This window comes from Paroedura picta, chromosome 3 (genome assembly GCF_049243985.1).
Source record: "Paroedura picta isolate Pp20150507F chromosome 3, Ppicta_v3.0, whole genome shotgun sequence".
Taxonomy (NCBI): domain Eukaryota; kingdom Metazoa; phylum Chordata; class Lepidosauria; order Squamata; family Gekkonidae; genus Paroedura; species Paroedura picta.
In genome coordinates, this window is record NC_135371.1 from 117714787 (window position 1) to 117732852 (window position 18066).

Sequence of the window (18066 nt, forward strand, 5' to 3'; positions counted from 1 at the left end):
GGTGGGCCGCGAAGGACGCCTTCTCCCCCCCCCCCGGCCCTTTACAACACACTTCAGGTGTCATTGTCTCCCATCACTCCCAGATGGGACTATCTCGTTGCAGAGAAACAAGCTCAGGGTTCCCATTGATTTGTCATTGTCATGAGTTAAAATTTCCATGAAAATAAAATGTTCCTTATGTTCATTGTTGTGGCGTGTCTGTATCTTATTTTGAAGGGATGTTTAAACATTACCATAGCGATCAGAGAGCGTTAGGGCACCACCCCCCCACCGCGCCTCAGTAAAATTGTCAGGCGTTGAGTGGTCCCTGGTGATAAAAAGGTTGGGGACCACTGCCTTAGAGTGTAATTCCCTACAGATTTACTCTTAGGGATGAATGCAAACAAGGAAAATATGGCTCAGTTCATGGTTTGTGGCTTGGCGAGTTCATGAACCACAAATTGTCACAAACTTTTGGAGGCTATATGAACCATCTTGGTTTCTGATACAACAGAATGCTAGAGACACCAGACTTGCACGAGATCTCCAGTTGAATCTCCTCTACCTGCCCAAATATAGTGAGGATTAGATTTATGGGGTCCGAGTTACAGCTCCCTAAAGAAGGTACCCCATCCTCCATTGTTTCCAATGGAGGGGAAAAACAGAAAAAGAGAGGGGGGGGCAATAGAAGTCCAGCAGCACAGAAACAAAGTCCCAAACAATCTCTGCAGTAGAAACAGAAGATGGAGGTCATTTTTGCAAGCCCAGCCGAAACAGTGCAATAAAAGGGTGCCTAGCAGAATCATGTGTCATTGTGGCAATGACTACTCAACAGGACTGATGTGAAGTACAGAACCACACTCTGAGATGGGGGAGAGTTGCATGCCTAGCAGAAGGGATGTAGTAAAAGGAATGACTGGATCGCGCATTGAAAACAATGCCAGCCTTGAGGGCTCAGTGAAGATAATGGAAACCAGCTGACTTATGGAGACCCTGTAGGGTTTTCTAGACAGGAGATATTTGGAGGTGGTTTGCCATTGCCTGCCTCCATGTCAGCCCTGCTTAGCTTCTGAGAGATCACACTATCCTGTGGTTATCCTGGGTCAAGTCTGCACTTTGCTTTTTATCCCCCAAATAAACCCTTCCCCTCTGCACTATATTTGGGGCCATTCCGCATGACTAATGTAGCAGAAGTCTTACCTTTGGTAAAAGCTACGAATTCAAGGTTCCGCATGACGTCACACCGATTCTGCAACACTCCTGCAACACTCCCGCAAAAAGTGCTTCGTTGTAGCGCTTTACGGGAAATCCAGAAAAGTGGATTCCCCCTGAGAAAATCGCTACACTTCTGCGCACAAGCTGCAACAAACCAGCGAAAGACATGTGCGTTCTCAATGTAGCGGTAGAAAGAAAGTCCCTCCCCTGCTATCGCCGCCAAACTTCCGGCAAAGCGATCGGCATTTTTTTTCCTTAGACGGGGAAAGCAACGAACGAGCGAGGCTTCTCAGAGGCTTCTCCAGCTAAAGTTCCTCCAGCTAAAGTTTGTTTAAAAGTTAAACAAAGCTCCCTACTGCAAGTGTCTTTAAAGTTCCCAAGCACAATACAGCCCCTTGTTCGACACTGCCCATAATTTCGGCTACAAATCTCGCCCATGGGCGGGGGGGTTAACTTGAGGAGCCTGTAAACAATGAAGCACCAGCTCCTACACCTGCGGAAAAGGTCTTTCTGATACATTGAAGGAACTAATATGCGTTGCTACAGGTGTTCTCGTGTTTTTAAAAAAGAGTTCTTAAAGGTAAACACGAACACAACAGTTAATTGGCTGTTAAGGGGCAGGAGGAAGCGTGGTAAAATATCGCCTCCCCTATTGTGATTTCGGCAAGACCGGAAACTTGTGCGTTACGAGAACAGTGCTAGTGGGAGAGCCTTTTTTCGCTAGGAACAGTTGTGTGCGTTACCACGATCTGCCGCTTTTGCCTGCAGTGCTTTTCAATAGCGCACAGATTTAGCCACATTGCCCTTTGTGTGGAGTGGCCCTTGATTTCCATTTTGATTTTGGGCGCTTTAAATTTCCCCTCTGCAACATCCATGATTGATCCACAGTGACCCTACATTTCCCCTGCGATATCTAGGAGCGGATATAAGTCATTACATTTGAAGACCTGACTTTTAAAGCCCTCATTACAGTGTAGATCTTCTGCATTTTGCTGGATTAACTTCCTGCAAAGCTGGCGTAACAAATCAGTCTTTCATGACTGGCCAGGGTGTCAGTTCAAAGACTTTCTGGTTCCCAGTTGCAAGATTTCCCTCCCAAGACGTATTTTTTCCCTGTTTTAAAGTGACTGTACTCCAGAAGCCCACATTTTTCTCAGAAGACATTTCCCTCTTGGATTTATTTTCCCCTTCTTGTTCTCTTTGAGCTGCTGTCTCCAATCCCCCCCCCCCATTCAGGAAAAGAAAGAAAGAGCCTCCTGCTGTGCTTGGCTCCTCTCCCTGCTCTGAGCTTCCCTAATCAAGTGCAGAATACTTTCTGTTTCAATTGCGGGGGGGAATAAAGGAAGACCTGGGTTCAAATTGACCTGAATTCAGTGGGACTGACAATGGAAAAAACAAAGTAAGCGTAGAATCAGCCCTAGTCAGGGCTGGAATGAGAGTACTATGACTTGCCCAAGGTCATCCAGCAAGCTTCCATGGCATGAGTGGGGATTCAAACCTAGATTTTCTAGATCCTAATTCAACACTTTTGGCTCTCATGATGGAATAACATGGTGGAAGTATTTTTACTGGCATCATTATATATACAAAGTTATATACAAGAAATTTTTTCACTGTCTGCATTTCTTTTCTGACCCTTGAATACAAAGTTTGGGTCCTGTGGCACCTTTAAGACCAAACTTCGTTCTGCTGCTTCAGGCCAACATGGCTACCCACCTAAATCTATTTTCTGGCCTTTATTATTGTACTTGGAGTTCACTTATGATACTGAAGAGGACTGTGTCCTCCTTGCCTTCCTTCTACGGAAGGAGCATAAGTTTATACTTGAGCTATGATCCTGTAAACATTGTTGGGAGATTTGACAGCTGCAAGCATAATCTATGCCTCTGGGAAACAGTGACTTTTTCTGGGCTACACCTTGTAAAGTAGCAATAGCATTGCCAGTCTTGGCCATCATTGCTGCCACACTAAGGTTTCCTCAGAAAGAATATACAAAACATGGAAAAATAAAGTGTGATATTCTTAATGTTCAAATGCTTTTTGTTCAGTGCCTTTCTCGTGCAAGCAGCCTGATCAGCAGTGTTCAGGAAAGAAATGGGATGCATAGTTTTTGTCCTCTCCCTAGGGAACACTAGCTCTCACCTAACCCATTTTGAAGGCTTCTTATTCAGCACTGAGATGTAGCCGTTCTTCAGCAGTGGCAGATGTTTATGCAGGGAATCCATAACTGGCACTGAGATTCAGTTTCCTCTCAGGTGGGGGACATCCTCCCTATTAACTGGCTTAACTTCCTCAAATAAAAAACTGGCTCCAGGTGGGCATTCTGCCATATCCACTGAGTTATTCATTCCATAGAAGGAGAACCAAGGGAGTTAACATAGTTTCCCCTACAATGCTACCTGCCATGAGTAAGCCCTCAGCTTCTCTGTGCTGTGAGTCCGTAGGGACTGCATTGAATATTTTACAGCTCTCCTGAATTATTAACCATATGTTACTGACTTAATTGAAGGGGGAGTGGCTGTAAGTCTCTAGGGCCATATGGGTGGGGGGTCTTGAAGACAGCTAATGTGTCTGAGATCCATGAATAAAGGATGTCTGTGCTGCATGTTGAGGTGTTGGTGATGATGGCCCACCTCCAGCAAGGAGGGGAGATGGAGGACAAAAAGAGCAGGAAACACCAGCTGTTGTAACAGAGGAAAACTGTACTATATAAAGCAACCTGCTTTCTTCCCTTTGTGTGATGCATTCATATATTTGGTCCTGGAGAGAGGGGAAGAGAGATGTTGAATATTTTAGCTGATGAATTTGCTGTGGTTGGGGGATGGGGGAAGAACCAAGGCTCTCCACAGGAGGCCATTGTCCTTTGTTTCAACTCTGATATCATGCTTTACCTCTCAGATGTGGATTGATGCTCAGTTTGGGGAAATGGAGGAGGCACAGCTTGAATTTTCCACTTCTTACCGAGAGAAATGGGATATGTTACTCAGAGAAACCATCCGCTAATGGATCTATCATGGAGAAAGAAGGAACCTATCTGAAAGACCCCTTTTTGGTTCTCCCAATTTCTTCATGAAGACCAATGGCAGTGAATACTGAAGCTTCATGTCTCTTCTCACTATAATGATCAGACATTCTCCAAGGGGAGATTAAATAGGAAATGCACTAAGTTTCATAAGGACCAAAATGGTTAAGATCTGTAGTACAGAAAGTTCCAGTGGCTCTGTAAAGAAATAGTAATTGACAGAAGTGAATTAAACTGCATAATCTGAAATTTCAGAACAAAGAGTCTGTTCGGCTTCTTAACAATTAGCCTTGTGTGAACAAACAGATGGCATCTGCAACCTTTGTCAAGGCATTTCATACAAAGTGCATGCATACCCTCCATCCTCACTACATGGAGATGGGACTAAATGTGGAAATGGACAATAAATGGAAATTTAGGAGTATAAACCGATTGCTGTAAAGTATTTTACGCTGATAAGGAAAGCAAATGTATGAATACAAAAAGGGTGGGGAAGAGGGGAACCGAATAGATGAAAAGAAACCCAAGGAGTCATAGGTGGGACTCAAACTTTGTTCTAGAGAATCAATACCTTAGCACTCCATCTCCCATACAGGTCCTTCCCCAAGCACTATAAATGTCATGGTCACAGGAACCCAGGAATGTGGGCACAAATTGATTTTGAATGGGTTGGTGGGTCCCAGGTGAGTCAGTGCTATTCCCAGATGTCGAAGGGATCTAATTTACAACTGTGGAGACCACCAGGAGCCTGGGTGTGATTCTGGACATCTCCCTTTTGATAGCCTAGGTTACAGACATTGCGCACTGGATATTCCATCATGCTTGTCAAACATGGCAGCTGGCACCTTACCTGTCGGCACCCAGCTTAGCTATAGTGATCCATGCAACAATCGCCTCCAGACTAGATTTCTTTAACTTACTCTATGCAGAATTACACTTGAGACTGCTCTGGAAACTCTGGCTGCTCCAAAACACAGTGGATTGGGTCCTAACTGGAACTCCATAGAGAGCACATATCCAACTAGTGCTCTCCCAGCTGCATTGGCTCCAGTTGGGGGACTGGATCAGATTCAAGGTTTTGGTTATAGCCTTTAAAGTCCTAAATGGACTATAGGACCATCTCTCCCACTATTTCCTTCTGAAAGTGTTACAGTGTAGCGACCAATATCTGATTAGAACAGCCTTTCTCAACTTTATTACTATTGAGAAACCCCTGAAACATTCTTCAGGATTCAAGAAACCTCAGAGGTGGCACAATTGTGCAGAATATAGTTCAGAAGCATAGCTGTGTACATGCCTACTTGGGGCCCCTCCCCTTCCCACCCCCTCTGGACCCATCATTGGCCATTTCATTCATTCATTCATTAATTCATTCATTAATTCATTCATTCATTCATTCATTCATTCATTCATTCACATGGAACCATTATTATAACATTCATATTATTAACTGGTATAACCAGGTAACAGTATAACATAACAGTTACACTGTTATATAATTTTGGGAGGGGAGGGAGGTCAATATGACCATATATGGTCATATCACTCAATAAATATTTATCAAATTAAAAAATATATTAAACATTAATTAACTTCAACCATTTGGGAAACCATTCCAGGGCCGTCAAGAAACCCCAGGGTTTCATGAAACTCAGTTGAGAAAACCTGGCTTTGAGTCTCTGGCCTTAAAGAAATAAAATGTGTCTTAACCAGGGCAAGGCCCTTTCTGGCCCTGGCGCTGGCCCTGGCCCTGGCTCTTCCCAGCTCTGACCTGGTGGGAAGCTCTGCTGAATGATATCAGAGCCCTGCGAGACCTTGTTATTCTGCAAGCCTTGCAAGACAGAGCTGTTCTGCCAGACTTATGGTTGAGGCAGGCAGAGACCATCAAATTGCTGGCCTCCCTAACCAAGTACCCACCCAATAAGAACATTGCTGGAAGGGCACATGAGCCCCCTCTTCTATCCTTGGAATAGGAAGGAAGCATGCAGTGAATGGTATTTTAGGATTTGTAATTTTAATGTTTTTAATCATTGATGACGATGGTGCATTTTATGGTTTTAATCTGTAAGTCACCCTGGACTTTTGCATAGAAATGGGATTGTTATTGTTATTATTACTACTAATAATAAGTAAAGTTAAAGGTAAAGGTATCCTCTGTGCAAGAACCAGGTCATGTCTGACCCTTGGGGTGACGCCCTCTAGCGTTTTCTTGGCAGACTCAATACGGGGTGGTTTGCCAGTGCCTTGTGGCACATTTTCTAAAGCTTCCCCCGAGGGAGGCTGACCAGAGTCCAAGAATAGTTAGAGGAAACAATACATCTTAACAGAAGGGCCTGAAGATCCCTGATTGAGGGTGCAAGCCCATCTCCATGAAATAGCCTTAAGACATTTCAAAAATAAAATAGACATTTTCTTTTTTATGACTCATGAGGTAGGATGGAGGGGACGCAAGTTGCAAAACTGTACTATGTTCAAAGTTATGCTTTGGCCCTATCCCTTACTGTTGTTTTAAGACCTCTGTTGGAAGTATAATGGCATAAGTATAATCATTTAAATATGTAGTCCAGGAATGTGACAAAAGAAACCCAGACAAATGTCATTTTTGTTCTCATTAATGGGCACTTTGCAGCTAAGCTGAGCATTATAAATGAGCTCCAATTTAAGGCTGCCACCTCCAGGTTGGGAAATACCTGGAAATTTTGGGAGTGGAACCTGGGGAGACTGGGGTTTAGAGAGTGGGGGGACTTCTACGGGGAATAATGCCACCGAGTCCACCTTCCAAAAAAGCCATGTTCTCCAGGTGAACGGAGACCCATCCTCCTTGGAGGTTGGTGGTAATAACAGGAGATCCCCAGCCAATACCTGGAGATTGGCACTCCTTCTCCAGGTACTGTTAATATTTCAAATGTGGTTTTAAGTCCACTACTGGTCACACTGAACAAAATGAAGTAGATACAAAGAAGCGCAATGAAAAATAATAGAAACATTTTGAAATGCATTATGTTCAAGGAAAGGGTAGAGAAAGTGAGTCTGTTTGGCATAATAATAATAATAATAATAATAGTAATAATAATAATAATAATACTTTAAATTCATACAGCTCTTTGGTGTGGTTAAATTATTCCCATTATATTATCTAAGCACTGCTTGCAACAACCCTGCAAAATAAGTCCATTGCACAGAAGGGAGTCTGAGGAAGAGAGGCAGCAACTTGCCAAGGACCCCCCCTGTGTGTTCATTGCAGAGGCATGCCACAAAATGGGGATTTGCCTGCTCACAGTTTACATTTGTAGTTATAACATAACATTACACCATGGTTGTTGTAGTAGTTTTAGTAATACTACTACTAGTTGTTGTTCTTCTGTCAGACATCCCAATATTATTGGCTGCATATCACTATGACATCACTACATTTGCTTTGTGATCCTTGATGGCTGGGACTTTTCTATGCTTTATTCCCCCAAAGACGCTACCTATTAGATGCCAACCTAGCAATGGACTGAGGAAACAGCAGGGTAAATAAGGCCAGCATTTCCATTATTCATATTCTCCCCCCCTCCACACCCACCTTATTTCCCCCACCCCCATCTTTTGGGTATACCAAGGAGCCTGTTTGGGGCAAAGGCGGAGAGAGCGCTTAGGGGAAATCTTGTTGATTGCAGCTGACAGGTGGGACTGCCAGTTTTTCACCATCCCACAGAGCATTCAGGAATCTCTCGGAATCCATAAGTCTCCGTGGGCAGACTAAAATACATCCATCACCCAACCAGAGAGGGGATGGCATCCTCAGCTGGGCCTTCAGAGCGTGGTGGTCTGACGATGGAATGATGTTATTCACCACCGTTGAACTGAGGGTGGCATTTTCATGTGGGTACTGTGAAAGGGGATGAAGCCAACTGGGTAATGAAGTTGTACTTTTGGGGCTGGGTAGAATAGCTTAAACTTTTTCTGTCTTTTCTCTCCAAAAATTCAGAGTAGTTCAGCAGTGGAATAATTCAGAGTAGTTCAGCAGTGGAATAGGCTCTCTAAGGAGGTGGTGAGCTCCCCCTCACTGGCAGTCTTCAAGCAAAGGCTGGATACACACTTTTCTTGGATGCTTTAGGCTGATCCTGTGTTGAGCAGAGGGTTGGACTAGATGGCCTGTATGGCCCCTTCCAACTCTATGATTCTATGATTCTATGATTCTAAGCCTGAATGCCAGCTAACATCACTACCGGCCTGGTTCCAGGGATCCTTGAAGTCTGAAAAATGGTCAAGGGGTTGGAAAAGGCTGGATTAATATCACCTTGGGTCTCCCAGATCTAGATCTAGGTCTCCCAGTTCTAAATAATAGAGTTTAACCACTACACCAAGCTGGGAAGGGGAAGCAGCAGCCCAGAATAGAGTCCTTGTAGGAAAAGGTGCAACAAGAGCTGAGGAAAACCAGCATTTATTGGCTCTGACTTGTTGCAATGGATGATTTTGTTCAAAACTTCAAGTGTGTGTGTGTAGATAGCCATAAGCCTCTTTGCTAAGCTCATCCAAATGATCAATGCATTTCTTAAACTGTAGTACAAAAAACCTACAATGGGGGACAGTAGAAGAAATGTATCCTGAGTCCTGGGTATGATGCTTTACTAGGTAAGCCAGGAGAGCATCTGCTTTTCTGTACCCACATCACACTGTTCTTTCATATTTAGTGTGTGATCCTCTGTCCTTAGTAATGCTGATATTCCCCAAATGAGGTCAACACACCGTTTCTGCCAGGCACTTCTGACAAAAGGTGAGAGACAATCTCTGTCTCAAATAGCTTTGAGCCTGGGTGGAAAGAGAGCGAGAGAGTGAACCCCGCCATGCTGCCTGTCAGCTCAATAACCAGTGGATGAGAAGAGACTGAGGGCGGGCAGGTCTCTCACAATGAGAGTAGACTGCCAAGCAGAAAAGACATACACAGGAGCTAATCTGATTGGCCGAAGGCATCTCTCTCTCTCTCTCTCTCTCTCTGGTTCACACTTACACAGGAATATGCTGCAAACACTATACACAACAGTATTTAAAGACATGTTACTATTTTGCTTATAGGTATAATATTGTTGGTCCAGAGTGTGACTTCCTGCTGAGCTAGAAAGAGATAGAGAGGTTGCTAAATCCCACCATGCTAAGTGAGTATCGACTGAGTACCACCAAATAAATGCCATTATTAAAATCATTCAAAAGAAATAACGCTAAAAGCAGGCTCTGTTTCTTACCTTCAGAGAGCTTCCTCCAGTACCACCAACTTTAAGTACTTCTGAGTTCCTATTGATTCTAATGAACAAGGAGTTAAGCAACGTGCCTCACATTTATTTATTTATTTATTTATTTGTTTGTTTGTTTATTTATTTATATACCGCCCTGTCCTATTGGAATCAATGGGACTGACAAGCACTTAGCTTTGGGCTGGATTGTGCCAGTTTTCCAGTATTCAGACCCATTCTTCTGCTTGAATAATGAGATCTTTTGTACTTGGGATCTGGGAAGGGAACCTGACATCCAGAACATACGTTGTCAAGGAATTAAAAGGTATAGATCATGGATCATGCTCTCTGATGTCAATATGAGGGGCTATTATCAGGAGATGGTGTGCACCTCACAAGGGATGGAAAAAGTATTTTTGGGAGAACCCTTGTGAACCTGGTGAAGAGGGCTTTAAACGAGATCCAAAGGGGAAGTGAGACAAAAATTCAGAACTTGGTATGATGGCAAGATCCGAAAATGAGAAGATCTCAAATTTACAGGGAATGACACATAAGCAGGGAACTACCAACTTGCAAAGAAGTTCAAAAACCAAAACCATGGGGCACACAAGGAATGGATTACGATGTCTCTATACCAATGCACAGAGTATGGGAAACAAGCAGGAGGAACTAGTAGTCCTAATACAAGTAGACCTAATAGGAATCACACAAACTTGGTGGGATAATACTCACAATTGTACTAGAATCGAGGGGTACAATCTATTCAAAAGGGACAGACAAGAAAAGAAGGGGGAGGTGTAGCAATATATGTTAAGAATATACTTGTGAAGAAATACAGGTAGCTGAGCATGAAAGTTCAGTTTAATGTATTTGGGTAAATATAAAAGGAGTAAGAAATGAGAGTGGTATTATTGTGGGGGTCTGCTATAGACCACCAAGCCAGTCAGAGGACTTGAATGAGATACTCCTAGACCAAATTACACAATTTTCAACAAAGGGGAAAACAGTGGTCATGGGTGACTTCAATTACCCAGATATCTGTTGGAAGACCAAAATACAAACTCCGTTAAATTCTTAATTTGTCTTGCCAACAGCTTCATTTCCCAGAAAGTAGAGAGGGGAACCAGGGGCTCTGCTATTTTAGACTTGATTCTCATCAATAGGGAAGAACTGGTAGATGAGGTGGGAGTAGTGAACACACTTAGTAGTAGTGACCATGTGCTTTTGGAATTTTCAATTGTGGGAAAGAGAAGACCTTTATGTAGAAGGATGTATAGACTGGATTTCAGGAAAGCTGATTTTAACAGACTTAAAGGTATGTTGCGTAGAGTCCCGTGGTCAAAAAGACTTAAAAGAGATGGGAGTCCAAGAGGGCTGGGTATTTCTTAAAAATGAAATACTGAAAGCTCAGTCACAAACCATTCCCTTGAGAAGGAAGGATGGAAGGAGCCTAAGGAAGCCAAGGTGGCTCCATAAACAGGTGTCAAATGATTTGAGGAATAAAAAAGAGTCATTTAAGAGATGCAAGGAAGGCCTAATTACCAAGGATGAGTATAAACAAATGACCAATAATTGTACGGACAGTGTTAGGAAAGCTAAAGCTCAATATGAGCTTAGGTTAGCAAGAAGCGCTAAACATAGGCATCTGACAGAGAGGCTGATTCCGTGAAAGCTTAAGGGGGTGGCTAGTTACAGTGGATGAGTGATAGAGTTGTGAGTGTTCTGCATAGTGCAGGGGGTTGGACTAGATGACCCATGAGGTCCCTTCCAACTCTATGCTTTTATGATTCTAAGAACTATGTTTTACTGTTACTATTTCCTAAGAGCCGGAAACTTTGGGGGCTGTTGCAAAGATTGTGTTTCTTGTCTTGATAACTATCTGATAGGAGTAGATTGGATGAGCATCTGTCAGGAGTGAATGATGGTTAAGTCTCTGAGATGATGGGGGGGGCTGGACTAGATGGCTCTTTGTGGTCTCAGGTTGATTCTGATTAACCTGAAAGGCATTCGGTCTTGTGAGTGAAAGTACTTCTCAGCCTTTCTCCTGGTATTAGCGTGCCTATGTGAAAAATGCAAAGGCAGTGTGGGCACCAGCTTTCTGAACTGATCAGTGCAGGAAGATGGAATTACAGCTGTGTTTCAGCCTTCTTGTTTTTTGCAATGCACATGGGCCTTTTTAAAAATCACAGTCCACAAGAGGGCCTGTTTTGCAGCACCATGAGGTGCCTTCCTTCCCATTCTGAAGGACAGCACCATAAATCTCACAATCCTTAGCTATTCTAGGTGGATTGGGTTGTTGCCTCTGGGGGCAAGTTTCTGCTTTTTGTGTCCTTTAGTTTTGGCCCCACAGGGCTCCTGTATGGAAGTGAGTGGCTTAGCAAGCTGAGAGGTTGGCTGAAAGAAGGCCCAGCCAGAGAGCCAAATAAGAAACCCTTCTTAAATTGAAGCAAAGCTGTTGGGTTCTGTTGTTCACGATACTGCATATAGCCATGAGGATAAACTGAAGGCATCCTGGCAAACGAGCAACCACAGAAGGGTGTGCTTTTGCTTTGTGAGAATTCCTGCAGCTGGGAGAAAATGGCTGCCACTGTGGGGACTTTTTCGCAATTTGATCAGCAGCAACAAACTTGGGAGGAATACTGTGAAATTGTCACTTATTTTTTCACTGCAAATGATGTCACAGATGAGGATAAAAGGAGAGCAGTTCTGCTCAGCAGTGTGGGAACTTCCATTTATAGTTTAATGAGAAATCTCTTACTGCCTGAAAAAACAGTGGTAGTACTTTTGGAGAGTTAGTAAATCTGTTGCAGAACCACTTTAACCCTTCTCCTAGTGAGACAGTGGAGCCTTTAAAATTTAATTCACAATCCAAAAAGCATGGGGAGTCTATAGGGAAGTTCATAGCTGAACTGAGGAAGTTCTCTCAGAACTGCAGTTATGGTGCTTCATTGACACAGATGTTAAGGGATCAGTTAGTCTGTGGCGATTACGAATTCTGTCAACAGGGTAGCACAGCTGGAACAATACCCTATCCCTAATAGAGAATATATTTTTGTAGAATTAGCAGGAGGTTGGCTGTTTACAAAATTAGAAATGAGTCATGTCTATCAACGATGTGCTAGATGAAGACTATGTTACATGCACAAATGTCTGGTCAGGTGTCATCATTTATCTTTTGGCATTTTTTCTGCCTCAGTGATCTGGAAAGTTTGCTTTAAGGAATTCCTCATATAATTGTTTATTGGTTGACACATTAGTCATGGGAACTTCAACACATGGACATTTATTAAATTTGGCTGAAGTTTTAAACAGACTGAAGGAAGGATTTCACCTAGAGAAAAACAAGTGTTCTTTTTTAAGCCAAAGGTGATCTGTTCAGGATATAAAGTGGATGCTCAAGGGCTGGATGGATAAAATCCATGATGGATAAAATCCAAGCAATTTGAAAAGCTCCCGGACTAAAGAACATTTCTGAGGTGAAAACATATTTAGGATTGCTTAATCGTTAGAGTTTTTGCCTAACGTCAAAATTTCTCTTTACAACTTGCTTAACAAAAGAGTCAAGTGGCATTAGATGGCTCCTTAGGAACAAGTCTTTGAGAGCTGGAAACAGCTCCTGCAGGCTGCAGATGTGCTGGCTCATTATCATAAAGCCTTGGTTTTGACGTGATGGTTTCCCATATGGAATTGGGATGGTTCTGGATCATTGGGTGGAGAAACCCATAGGATTTGTGTTACAAACCCTTCTCCCTGAGCTATGTAATTATTCATAGCTGGAAGGATTAGCTATTATGTTTGTAGTTCAAAAATCCCATAAATATATTTATGGGTAGAATTTTACAATTTGCACCGACCACAAAACACCGATTTCTTTATTTAAGAAAATGAAATGAAAGTGGCACTACAAATGGCTTCACCAAGGATCCAGAGATGGGCTGTCACTTTGAAAGCCTATCTTTAACTCTTTGCTCTATTATATAACTTTGCTCTATTATATATTTGTGAAAAGTCCTTTTGGGCGGAGACTGTCCGCGCCCTGTCTGCGTCCTGCACACGTTTGGATTGGCCTGGCCTGGCCCCACTGGCACCTGCTCCCAACAGTCCAACCAGCCCAATCAGGCTGCATCTCTTGCCTCTGTCACGTTCAACAACTCCGCTCACTTTGCCTCAGACCACTGATAGAGCTGGCAGGTGGCTGATGAGATGGCTCCCTCCCATCCCCCTTTCAGGCTTGCTGTGAAGGAGCCTCTGACAGCCCCTGACTGAGGCAAGGGAGGAGTTTCTGAGAGCAACACAGAGAAGTATGTGGGGGTACTTGTGCTTTCTTTTTGAGGGGGAGGGGAAGCTTTCCCCTTCTGCCAAACAGTTGGCTGACAGGGAGGCCACAGAAAAGCCCCTTCTCACTTAAAATACTGTTCAAATAGTTTATGGAACAGAATAACATTTAACATGTTATCTATGCACCATATGACCTGGCATCAAATGGCCAAGCAGAACATGCAACACAGTCTTTTAAAGAAGGTATCTCCCAAATACCAGGTGAAAGTCTGAATTAAAGAATTGTTGTATTCTACCACATGTTTATCTCTAGCTGAAATATTAATGGTCAGGATATTGAGGTCCAGATTCAATTTTTACAACCATACTTGACAGGACGTGTGTGTCATAAACAACAGTGAGAGAAATGGTAACATGATGACAAGCAAAATAATGTTGTTTTTTTAATGATTGGAGCTACAGTCTATGTTAAAAACTTTGGCTTGGGTCCTTTGTGGATACCTGCTTCTGTCTTATTCTGTCAGCTAACAAGATGGAAAGATTCTGTGAAGACATTTGAATAAATTGAGACGGCATGTTGTCTTGTCTCCAGCTGCACCTAGCATTGTCTCCAGAAGCAAGCCATCAGCTCAAATTGTCCGGGATCCCTTTCAGACTTAGGAAGTCCGACTATACATCTGCCTGGGAGCATAGGCACTAGCCCGGAGAAGTTGTACGTAACAGTGTCTCCTGTTGTTCAAAATTAGAACTCTGATCACCACTACTACAGATGTATTGAAAACACCAACTGCAGAACTGCCAGTATGTCATTCTACGTGTCAACAATTTATTCCTACTCATTTTAAAGATTATGTAGTATAAAGTTCTCCAAGCTCTACGTATTAATATCAAAATATTGTGGGTTGGGAGTTTAGTTTAAACATAATACGGGGAGAATGTTGTAATGTATACAAACAGCCTCTAAGGGCTAGTTTCTGCTTTTTAGGTGCTTTAGTTTTTGCCCTGCAGGGCTCCTGTATGGAAGCTAGTAGTTGAGCATGCTGATTGAGAGGCCGGCTGAAAGAAGGCCCAGCTGGAGAGAGGCCAGAGAGCTAAATTAAAAACCCTTCTTAAGTTGAAGCAAAGCTGACATGCCCTGTTGTTTGTGATACCACAGATCCACAACCAAACCAAATGAGGCACTGAGATTTTTGTGATTAGAGCTGCTAGGATTTGTTAAAAATCACTTAGCCACTATCTGTCCCATTCTGGAAGCATACAGGTATTATTGAGTCAGGTAGTTATTTATTTTTTGTATACCCACCTGCCTTTCCCCCCAGCATGGACCCAAAGTGCTTTATATTGCTCAGCTCTTCAATTTTATGCTCACAACGATGCTGTGAGGTACATAGGGTTGACAGTGTGTAGCTGGCCAAAGATAACCCAGACCATTTCCACAATAAAGCAAGCCCCCATATTGGGGTTCTTTATGATATAAAAAATGCAAAAAGTTTTGTACAAAACAAAAAAAAGTTTTGCCCAGAGCCGTATGAAAGGGCAGTATAAAAATCCAAATAAATAAATACCTGCCTCCTTATGAGTAGATCCAAATTTTACAACTAGTTACCCCATGTTTTCGAAATGTTCCCTTACAGTGAAGATCTCCTCCCCCCTTGGATCTTGACTCGCTGTTCCTAAGTGGGGAATTCCCAAATTTGAATAGGTTTTCCCACCATGCCAACATTTTGACGGTCATTAGTGACCAGTGTTCACCGCACTTCCTGCCAGTGTGGTGTAGTGGTTAAGAATGGCAGTTTCTAATCTGGTGAGCACGTTTGATTCCCGGCTCCTCCTCCACATGCAGCCAGCGGGGTTACCTTGGGCTGGTCACAGCCTTGATAGTGCTGATCAGTAACATCAGGGCTCTCTCAGCCCCACCTACCTCACAAGGTGCCTGTTGTAGAAGAAGAGTTGGTTCTTAGATGCCACTTTTCTCTACCTGAAGGAGTCTAAGAGTGGCCTACATTCACCTTCCCTTTCCTCTCCCCACAACAGACATCCTGTGAGGTGGGTGAGGCTGAGGGAGTCCTGATATTACTGCTCAGTCAGAACAGCTTTATCAGAACAGCTTTACCATGACCTTTTAATCTAGTTCCTCCTGTTGTGATGACCCCATCTATCTATCTGTCTGTCCATCTGTCCGTCTGTCCGTCTGTCCGTCCGTCCGTCTGTCGCCCTCCCCGGGGGCTCAGGGCGGTTTGCATAATAACATAAGAACAATACATAGAACAGTCTATAAACAGTCATGAAATTATGCAAGTGTTCTTTCACAGAAATTAAACCGAAACTGACCAATATTGTGAAGATCCATTGTTCATGATTGTATATGAATTGTTTTTTTTCCTGGGGTTTCTCAGTTAAGTTCTGTCTCTTGTCCCACCATGCCGATCTCACTCTTTTCCGCTGCTCTAGAAAGATGAACGTTCTATCTCGATCTACCCCACAAGGCTGTTGTGTGGATGATGCCCCCCCCAGTCAAGCTGCTTGCCCTGCTGCAACCCCAAAGGGGTCCTGACCCCCAGGTTGAGAACCACTGCACTACACCAAGCTGGCTCGCTTGGGTATATAGCAGGAATGGCCAATTTGTGGCTTTCTAGATGTTCACAGACTACAATTCCCATGAGCTCCAGGTGGCAGGGGTTCATGGGAATTGTAATCCATGGGCATCTGGACTTCTTCCACATATAGCCCACTTTCCAAAGCAGACATTGCATGGGTGTTATTTTTTTACAATGCCCCATCTCAGGACCCCGGCAGGTCCCTTTCCTCCCTCCAAGCTGGTTAACTGCTAGCTCATGGAAGTCTGAGAGAAGGACACCTTTTCTCCATATGCTGACCAGCACCTGGGCTAGCTACTCTCCTTGCAAGGGAATCTGCTGACCCTGCCTGCCTGCCTCCTTATTGCCAAGCATGGTGAGCTGTCCCTGTAGGCATTTTGTGGAAGAAAATGCTGGCTTGGAGATTCTTGGGGAACTAATGAGCTGCCTGTTAGGGTGGGGGAGACGCCAATAGGTTCCACTCCTATGAATGTTGCGTTTATTGTTTATGTGAAAAACACACAAACAAAAAGGAACATATTGGTGAAAATGTTTCCGTTATAGTGGACCTTGAAATGGATGCTATGAAGGAACTACCAATGGCAGGAATAAAAATGGAAACTCACTAGACTTTCCCCATTACAAAGCAAGCCTCCATTTTTTTTGTTTTTTGTTTACAGTGCAAGTGTATTGTAATGCTATTAAGCATGCACCCACATACACACCCTGTTAACGATGAAATGCATTGTGTATGCAGCCCTGTTGAGGACAGAATGTCCTGCCTTACCTGGGCACACCCAGGGGAGAGTCCAACTTCTGACACCCTCAGCCGGGAAGCTGAGACTAGATCACGTTCCAAATGCCAATGCCAATCCAGCCCATGTCTTAGTACCAACCGAGCAAGTCAGAGACTGGAGGGTGAGCTGAGAGGATAATTGTGGCACAAGCTGGAGTTGAAAACTGAAAGAGTTTAGTCAGGAGCCACGTTAAAGTTTGAGTATCAGAAGCCGAGATCCAGGAGCCAAAACAGTGGTCAGGAAACTGATGAGCAAATGGGCAGAGTTTCACTGAAGTGTGGGTAAGACAGGAACCGGAGTTAGATTGAACACTCAGGTTGCACCCATGATCAAGTGCAGTCCCTGGCTTGCTTAAGTGCAACTTCCCTTACCCAGCTGAGTGGCCCCTGTTGAGGCCTCAGTCGTCAACCCACTGAATTGCCCTCATCTGGCCTCCATCTACTTTGACAGCAGGCCATGAGCTGGGCACTCCAGCAGGGTTTAGAGAAGTTGACCCTCCCCCCCCCCCCACCTTCTGCGCTTCGATGAGCACTCTGGACTGAAAAAAGATACTGATGATGTCAAGGACAGTAGAAAGGGGAGTGTGTCCACTTGACTGGTCCCTGGCTGGTCCCACATACACCAGAATAGGACCAGAATGCCACTTATCCAGTCCAGGAGCTTGACGCAGCATGTTACAATGGAACACAGGGTGAACATCTGTAACAACTTTCACTGTTATAATAATTGAGCAGAGCCCTGCTAGGCGGGCCCAGTCCAGACTTCACTTCCAGTCCACGGGCCCCCACCATCCCAGCCAGGGGCACTGTGGTGCTATTGCCACCAGTCTGCCCCTGGCAGCTGCTGGGGATGGAGGTTGGTGGGGCTGCAAGGGGGGAGGAGGAATGGAGTTCCCGCCAGTACTCTTCCCTGGGTGAGTAAGGCCAGGAGGTTTGCCTGATGCCGCCTCTCCAAGGCTTTGGGGGCGGGGGGGGGGAGGAACG

General features: G+C 44.0%; 1 long non-coding RNA gene across 1 annotated transcript; it reads left to right on the plus strand.

The window, feature by feature from the left end:
* The first annotated feature begins 7681 nt into the window (after positions 1–7681).
* Positions 7682–14418, plus strand: LOC143831298 (uncharacterized). The gene is made up of 3 exons (XR_013228804.1): positions 7682–7731; positions 9278–9357; positions 14303–14418. It is a non-coding gene; the product is annotated as an uncharacterized LOC143831298 (long non-coding RNA).
* Positions 14419–18066: the final 3648 nt, after the last annotated feature.